The sequence below is a fragment of the Triticum dicoccoides genome, chromosome 5A (assembly GCF_002162155.2).
Source record: "Triticum dicoccoides isolate Atlit2015 ecotype Zavitan chromosome 5A, WEW_v2.0, whole genome shotgun sequence".
Taxonomy (NCBI): Eukaryota; Viridiplantae; Streptophyta; class Magnoliopsida; order Poales; family Poaceae; genus Triticum; species Triticum dicoccoides.
Window position 1 is genome coordinate 349,249,359 of NC_041388.1, and position 9,810 is coordinate 349,259,168.

Below are 9,810 nucleotides of genomic sequence, written 5' to 3' on the forward strand. Positions count from 1 at the left end.
TAGGAACATCGGCATACTTGTAAGCACCGAATTAATAAGAATTAACCGGCCTCCATATGACATAAGTTTGCCCTTCCAGCAACTAAGTTTCTTTTCAAACCGATCTTCGATACATTTCCACTCTCTGTTCGTTAGCTTACGATGGTGAATGGGTATACCTAGGTATGTAAAAGGTAAAGTCCCTAATTCACAACCAAACAATTGCCTATAAGCCTTTTGTTCCTCCTTGGCTCTACCAAAGCAGAACAACTTGCTTTTATGAAAGTTAATCTTTAACCCGGTCAATTGTTCAAATAAGCATAACACCAGCTTCATATTTCTCGCTTTTGCCAGGTCATGCTCCATAAAGATGATTGTATCATCAGCATACTGTAGAATAGACACACCCCCATCAACAAGGTTGGGCACCAAGCCACCCACCTGACCGGCCTCCTTTTGCCTACCAATGAGAATTGCCAACATGTCAACCACAATGTTGAACAAAATCGGGGACATTGGATCACCTTGCCTCAGGCCTTTGTGTGTCTGGAAATAATGCCCTATATCATCATTTACTTTAATTCCAACACTTCCTTTTTGTGTAAAGGATTCTACCTGGCGTTGCCAATCCTCATCAAAGCCCTTCATACGTAAGGCCTGTTGAAGGAATGGCCATTTGACTTTGTCATACGCTTTTTTGAAATCCACTTTGAAAACAACCCCATCCAGCTTTTTCGTGTGGATTTCATGGAGCGTTTCATGAAGGACCACTACCCCCTCAAGGATATTCCTGTCCGGCATGAAAGCAGTTTGGGTAGGCTGCACAACAGCATGCGCGATCTATGTGAGCCTATTGGTCCCGACCTTGGTGAAAATTTTGAAACTAACATTAAGAAGACAGATTGGCCTGAATTGCTCAATTCTCACAACCTCTGTTTTCTTAGGAAGAAGGGTGATCGTTCCAAAATTTAGCTGAAAAAGATGAAGCTGTCCAGCAAACAAATCATTGAACAAATGCAACAAATCCCCTTTAATGATATGCCATCATTTCTTATAAAACTCCGCTGGAAATCCATCGGGGCCCGGCGCCTTGTTATTTTTCATTTGCGAAATGGCCTCAAGTACCTCTTTCTCGGAGAAAGGAGCCGTAAGAATATCATTCTCCACTGCTGTGAGCTGAGGAACATCCTCAACCTTGGACTCATCCAGAGACACACAGTTCGTTTTTGGAGGACCAAACAACTGCTTATAGTACTCAGTAATGTACAATTTTAGGTTTTCCTGTCCTACAATTGTACCCTCATCTTGCTCAAGCTGAAAGATCCTCTTCTTTCGATGCTTACCATTAGCAATCATGTGAAAGAATTGAGTGTTCGCGTCCCCCTGGACTACTCGCCGGACCTTGGCCCGCAACGCCCACTTCAACTCTTCTTCCCTAAGAAGTTCTTTCAGCCTCATTTCGCGTCAAGCTTGGCATGAAGCTCCGCGGCCGGCAGTATTGTGGTTTCTGCTTTTACATCCAGGGACTGAATAAGGGATAGGAGCCTTTCCTTTTCGACCTTATAAATCCCGCTAAGATGCTTAGCCCATCCACGCAAGAAACTCCTCAAATGCCTAATCTTGTTCTGCCAGCGCTGAAGCGCAGTCTTCCCTCCTTAAATCAATGAATGGTTTTCTTTTTGCGGGATAATCAGTGAATGGGTTGTCGTTGTCGATCGTCATTGGCTACATATCTATCGTTGATAACGGTGATTGGATTTTTATGTAAAACAAAATCTTCGCACTCACATATATGTAAACGCGGTTAAGCGCCAGAGGGTCAACCATGGGAAAAGCCCTGCAGCGAGCGATAGGCGATCAGTAGGCATCGCTAGGGTTAGGGTTTCTCCTACAGATGTGTTCGACCAAGGACTATGAAGAGATATACTAATGTATGGTCCGTACAACGACAGGTATATCGTCGTCTTAGATTGCTCCTCTTATTTTTTTAACATTGCGATGGCTCATAGAACAGGGATAAGGTATACACTAAAGTTAGTAGTGTCACTGTCAGCTCCTTAAATCAATGAATGGGTTGTCATTGGCTACATATGTAACACCCCGGATGTAACTTACCTTATTTGTACTCCAACTCTTGTCGTTTCCGGTGTTAAGTTATTTTATTTCCTCGGGTTCGGGTTTTTGTCTCCATGTGTTGTTGTCGTTGTCATGCATCTCATATCATGTCATCATGTGCATTTCATTTGCATACGTGTTCGTCTCATGCATCCGAGCATTTTCCCCGTTGTCCATTTTGCATTCCGGCGCTTCTATCTCCTCCGGTGGTCATTTCTACCTTCTTTTCGTGTGTGGGGGTTAAACATTTCCGGATTGGACCGAGACTTGCCAAGCGGCCTTGGTTTACTAGCGGTAGACCACCTGTCAAGTTTCATACCATTTGGACTTCGTTTGATGCTCCAACGGTTAACCGAGGGACCGAGAAGGCCTCGTGTATGTTGCAGCCCAACACCCCTCCAATTTGGCCCAAGGCCCACCAAAACCCTCTCCATCATCTAGAGCGTTCGATCACGATCGCGTGGCCGAAAACCGCACCTCATTTGGACACTCCTAACTCCCTCTATGCCTATAAATATCACCCCCTCCGAGATTCACGGGTCTCCCCTCCCCTAAAACCCTAGATCCGTCTTCCCCGCGCCGCCGGACACGTCCGAACCGTGCCGTGTTGGAAATATGCCCTAGAGGCAATAATAAATTGGTTATTATTATATTTCCTTGTTCATGATAATCGTTTATTATCCATGCTAGAATTGTATTGATAGGAAACTCAGATACATGTGTGGATACATAGACAACACCATGTCCCTAGTAAGCCTCTAGTTAACTAGCTCGTTGATCAATAGATGGTTATGGTTTCCTAACCATGGACATTGGATGTCATTGATAACGGGATCACATCATTAGGAGAATGATGTGATGGACAAGACCCAATCCTAAGCCTAGCACAAAGATCGTGTAGTTCGTATGCTAAAGCTTTTCTAATGTCAAGTGTCATTTCCTTAGACCATGAGATTGTGCAACTCCCGGATACTGTAGGAGAGCTCTGGGTGTGCCAAACGTCACAACGTAACTGGGTGGCTATAAAGGTACACTACAGGTATCTCCGAAAGTGTCTGTTGGGTTGGCACGAATCGAGACTGGGATTTGTCACTCCGTGTAACAGAGAGGTATCTCTGGGCCCACTCGGTAGGACATCATCATAATGTGCACAATGTGACCAAGGAGTTGATCACGTGATGATGTGTTATGGAAAGAGTAAAGAGACTTGCCGGTAAGGAGATTGAACAAGGTATCGGGATACCGACGATCGAATCTCGGGCAAGTATCGTACCGCTAGACAAAGGGAATTGTATACGGGATTGATTGAATCCTTGACATTGTGGTTCATCTGATGAGATCATCATTGAACATGTGGGAGCCAACATGGGTATCCAGATCCCGCTGTTGGTTATTGACCGGAGAGTTGTCTCGGTCATGTCTGCATGGTTCCCGAACCCGTAGGGTCTACACACTTAAGGTTCGATGACGCTAGGGTTATAGGGAAAGTATGTATGTGGTTACCTAATGTTGTTCGGAGTCTCGGATGAGATCCCGGACGTCACGAGGAGTTCCGGAATGGACCAGAGGTAAAGATTGATATATAGGAAGTATGGTTTTGGCCACCGGAATTGTTCCGGGCATCACCGGTAGTGTACCGGGACCACCGGAGGGGTCCGGGGGTCCACCAGGTGGGGCCACCAGCCCCGGAGGCTTACATGGGCCAATAGTGGGAAGGGACCAGCCCCTAGGTGGGCTGAGGCACCTCCCACCAAGGCCCAAGGCGTCCTCAAGGGGAGAGGGGGCAAACCCTAGGCGCAGATGGGCCCTAAGGCCCACCCTAGGTGCGCCCCCTCTCTCTCCCCCTTGGCCGCCTCCCAGATGGGATCTGGGGGCTGCCGCCACCCCTAGGGAGGGAACCCTAGGTGGGGGCGCAGCCCCTCCCCTCCCCTATATATAATTGAGCAAAGGGGCAGCCCAACACACGATTCAATCTCCCTGTTGGCACAGCCCTACCCCTCTTCCTCCTCGTCTCTTGTAGTGCTTGGCGAAGCCCTGCTAGAGTCCCGCGCTCCTCCACCACCGCCACGCCGTCATGCTGCTGCTGGATGGTGTAACACCCTCGATGCGACTATAGCTCCCACGTGTCGAGGCACGACTTAGAGACATAATCGCATTGAAGGCATATGTCGCAAGTTAGGCAATCTTCACAACATCCCATGTAATAATAATAAAAGGGGAGATAACATAGTTGGCTTACACTCGCCACGTCAATCAAGAACATAAATAACATTACATCATCCATACACTCAAGGCCCGACTATGGCGCCAAAATAAAAGAGAACCCAACATGCGACAACGGTCCCGTTCACCCCCAACTGGGCACCACTACTGATCGTCGGGAAAGGAAACATAGTATCGTTGAGAGTCTTTGTCGAACTCCCACTTGAGCTCATACGCGTCTCCTGGAGCGGAATCATCAGGCCCTGCATCTGGTGTAATAGTAATCTGTGAGCCACAGGGACTCAGCAATCTCGCACCCTCGCGATCAAGACTATTTGAGCTTATGGGTATGGCAAGGTAAAATATGAGTGGAGCTGCAGCAAGCAGCTAGCAAGTATGGTGGCTAACTTATTCGTAAAAGAGAGCGAGAAGAGGAGGCAAAGCACGAGCGAGAAACTAGAGAGCAACCTGCGCAAACATTACTCCAACACCGTGTCCACTTGCCGGACTCCGCCGAGAAGAGGCCATCACGGTAACACACTCGGTTGATTCATTTTAATTAAGTTAAGGTTCAAGTTATCTACAACCGGACATTAACAAATTCCCATCTGCCCATAACCGCGGGCACGGCTTTCAAAAGTTCAATCCCTGCAGGGGAGTCCCAACTTAGCCCATAACAAGCTCTCACAGTCAACGAAGGAATAGACCTCCTCCCAAGACGTTCCGATCAGACTCGGTATCTCGGTAACTCATGACACTTCGACAGGTTAAAACAAAACCAGCAACACCGCCCGAATGTGCCGAAAAATCCCGATAGGAGCTGCACATATCTCTTTCTCAGGGCACACTCAGATTGTCTTAGGTACGGGTAGGCCAGCCCAGAGTTACCCCTGGTGGCCACCGGCAGCTGACAGGTGGACCAACACTTAGAGGAGCACTGGCCCGGGGGGGTTAAAATAAGATGACCCTTGAGTCTGCAGAACCCAAGGGAAAGAAAAGGCTAGGTGGCAAATGGTAAAACCAAGGTAGGGCATTGCTGTAAAAGCTTTAATCAAGGCGAACTATCAAGGGGTTCCCATTATAACCCAACCGCGTAAGGAACGCAAAAAATCCGGGAACATAACCCCGATATGACGGAAACTAGGGGGGCAAGAGTGGAACAAAACACTAGGCAAGAGGCCGAGCCTTCCACCCTTTACCAAGTATATAGATGCATTAAGATAACATGGCAATATAGTGATATCCCAACAAGTATATAAATGATGTTCCAACAAGGAACGGCCTCCGATCTTCACCTGCAACTAGCAACGCTATAAGAGGGGCTGAGCAAAGCGGTAACATAGCCAATCAACGGTTTGCTAGGACAATGGTGGGTTAGAGGTTTGACATGGCAATTTAGGAGGCTTTCAAGCAAGTGGTAGGCATCGTAGCAATGGCATAGCAAAAGAGCAAGCAAACTAGCATAGCAAAGATAGTAGTGATTTCGAGGGTATGATCAGCTTGCCTGCACAGTTTTCAGAGTTGACTAGATCCTCAAAAGCAAACTCAATGGGCTCCTCATTAGCGAACTCGTCTCTCGGCTCTACCCAAACAAGACAAACAAGCAACAAGGATACAATCAACCACGTGCAAACTCAAACAACATATGAAATGACGATATGCTTTGCGGGATGCGATGCGGGATGCAAAATGCAAGATATGACAGGAAATGCATGAACCTGGCCTCAACTTGGAAAACCAAGTGTGCCACTGGAAAGATGGGTTGAAATCGCTTGAAAACGATATAAAGATCATTGGAATCGGAGTTACGGTTTGGAAATGGCAAGCGTTTTAAGAATGACACCGGTCTGCGATTTACAGCAAGTAGGCATCTAAATGCAATAAAATGAACATGCCACAGCATCCAAACATGGCAAAAAAATACATGGCAGGGAAGCATTCAAGATGCTTAACAAAAGACTAGCACTGAGCCACGGCCAATTCATCCATTACGAGGTTCAAACAAGCATGGCAAAAACGCAAATGCAAAACAGATTTCAGACTTAGTGAAATTAACACTTGTCTGAAATTTCAGATCATGAAGCCCTCTTCGGAGCAACAGAACAACATGCTACAGGACCTGATCAAGACAAAGAAAGATATGGCATGGAGCTACTCAACAAGCTTAACAAAAGTCCCTTAGTGACCTTGAGGCAAAAGGGATCACAAAATATACTAGCAAGCACACGAACATAGCAAAACATAACCAGTTTTCAGACTTAGTGAAAACCGGGACATGCTGAAACATAACTCAAGAAGGCATGTTTACGAGCTCGATGCACTCACCATGGTGCAAGTCATGGCAAGACAAGCATACATCCCTTAAGATGGTACAAAATACAAGCTAGACATAGCAAGAACAATGGCATAGCATGCACGGATCAACTACAACAACATCGGCAAAATCGCAAACAAGTTGACGATCTGCCCAGATTCACAACGAAGCAAAAGTAGAGCTCGATTGACTCAAGCTAGGGTAATCCATAATTGCAAACAAAGACATGGATGGATAGATAACTACAAGGTTAACAAAACTCCCTTACTGATTATCCTCAAAAGAGGCACAGATCATCATAAAACCATTGGAACGATTCCAACATACCCGCGTGATCCTAAATTTTTTTTAGTGAAATTTGAGAAGAGAAGAGTCAAAACTCTACGTCAGGATGCCTTACCAGAGCGATGAGGAGACTGGGAAGTAAAAAAGAATTCCTAAGCTCTCCGATATATAATTCCTAAAGACTCAAAACATTTTTCTAGACACAACTCGGCCGCTAAAAAGGATCAAGCAATGGGGCTCCTAAGGTCGGGGAAGGCTCTGATTACCAACTTGTAACACCCTCGATGTGACTATAGCTCCCACGTGTCGAGGCACAACTTAGAGACATAATCGCATTGAAGGCATATGTCGCAAGTTAGGCAATATTCACAACATCCCATGTAATAATAATAAAAGGGGAGATAACATAGTTGGCTTACACTCGCCACGTCAATCAAGAACATAAATAACATTACATCATCCATACACTCAAGGCCCGACTACGGCGCCAAAATACAAGAGAACCCAACATGCGACAACGGTTCCGTTCACCCCAACTGGGCACCACTACTGATCGTCGGGAAAGGAAACATAGTATCGTTGAGAGTCTTCGTCGAACTCCCACTTGAGCTCATACGCGTCTCCTGGAGCGGAATCATCAGGCCCTGCATCTGGTGTAATAGTAATCTGTGAGCCACAGGGACTCAGCAATCTCGCACCCTCGCGATCAAGACTATTTAAGCTTATGGGTATGGCAAGGTAAAATATGAGTGGAGCTGCAGCAAGCGACTAGAAAGTATGGTGGCTAACTTATTCGCAAAAGAGAGCGAGAAGAGGAGGCAAAGCACGAGCGAGAAACTAGAGAGCAACCTGCGCAAACATTACTCCAACACCATGTCCACTTCCCGGACTCCGCTGAGAAGAGGCCATCATGGTAACACACTCGGTTGATTCATTTTAATTAAGTTAAGGTTCAAGTTATCTACAACCAGAAGTTAACAAATTCCCATCTGCCCATAACCGCGGGCACGGCTTTCGAAAGTTCAATCCCTGCAGGGGAGTCCCAACTTAGCCCATAACAAGCTCTCACGGTCAACGAAGGAATAGACCTCCTCCCAAGACGTTACGATCAGACTCGGTATCTCGGTAACTCAAGACACTTCGACAGGTTAAAACAAGACCAGCAACACTGCCTGAATGTGCCGACAAATCCCGATAGGAGCTGCACATATCTCTTTCTCAGGGCACACTCAGATTGTCTTAGGTACGGGTAGGCCAGCCCAGAGTTTCCCCTGGTGGCCACCGGCAGCTGACAGGTGGACCAACACTCAAAGGAGCACTGGCCCGGGGGGGTTAAAATAAGATGACCCTTGAGTCTGCAGAACCCAAGGGAAAGAAAAGGCTAGGTGACAAATGGTAAAACCAAGGTTGGGTATTGCTGGAAAAGCTTTAATCAAGGCAAACTATCAAGGGGTTCCCATTATGACCCAACCGCGTAAGGAACGCAAAAAATCCGGGAACATAACACCGATATGACGGAAACTAGGGGGGCAAGAGTGGAACAAAACACTAGGCGAGAGGCCGAGCCTTCCACCCTTTACCAAGTATATAGATGCATTAAGATAACATGGCAATATAGTGATATCCCAACAAGTATATAAATGATGTTCCAACAAGGAACGGCCTCCGATCTTCACCTGCAACTAGCAACACTATAAGAGGGACTGAGCAAAGCGGTAACATAGCCAATCAACGGTTTGCTAGGACAATGGTGGGTTAGAGGTTTGACATGGCAATTTAGGAGGCTTTCAAGCAAGTGGTAGGTATCGTAGCAATGGCATAGCAAAAGAGCGAGCAAACTAGCATAGCAAAGATAGTAGTGATTTCGAGGGTATGATCATCTTGCCTGCACAGTTGTCAGAGTTGACTGGATCCTCAAAAGCAAACTCAACGGGCTCCTCGTTAGCGAACTCGTCTCCCGACTCTACCCAAACAAGACAAAGAAGCAACAATGATACAATCAACCACGTGCAAACTCAAACAACATGATGAAATGATGATATGCTTTGCGGGATGCGATGCGGGATGCAAAATGCAAGATATGACAGGAAATGCATGAACCTGGCCTCAACTTGGAAAACCAAGTGTGCCACTGGAAAGATGGGTTGAAATCGCTTGAAAACGATATAAAGATCATTGGAATCGGAGTTATGGTTTGGAAATGGCAAGCGTTTTAAGAATGACACCGGTCTGCGATTTACAGCAAGTAGGCATCTAAATGCAATGAAATGAACATGCCACAACATCCAAACATGGCAACAGAATTCATGGCAGGGAAGCATTCAAGATTCTTAACAAAAGACTAGCACTGAGCCACGGCCAATTCATCCATTACGAGGTTCAAACAAGCATGGCAAAAACGCAAATGCAAAACAGATTTCAGACTTAGTGAAATTAACACTTGTCTGAAATTTCAGATCATGAAGCCCTCTTCGGAGCAACAAAACAACATGCTACAGGACCTGATCAAGACAAATAAAGACATGGATGGAGCTACTCAACAAGCTTAACAAAAGTCCCTTAGTGACCTTGAGCCAAAAGGGATCACAAAATATACTAGCAAGCACACGAACATAGCAAAACATAACCAATTTTCAGACTTAGTGAAAACTGGGACATGCTGAAACATAACTCACGAAGGCATGTTTACGAGCTCGATGCACTCACCACGGTGCAAGTCATGGCAAGACAAGCATACATCCCTTAATATGGCACAAAATACAAGCTAGACATGGCAAGAACAATGGCATAGCATGCACGGATCAACTACAACAACATCGGCAAAATCGCAAACAAGTTGACGATCTGCCCAGATTCACAACGAAGCAAAAGTAGAGCTCGATTGACTCAAGCTAGGATGCTCCATAATTGCAAAC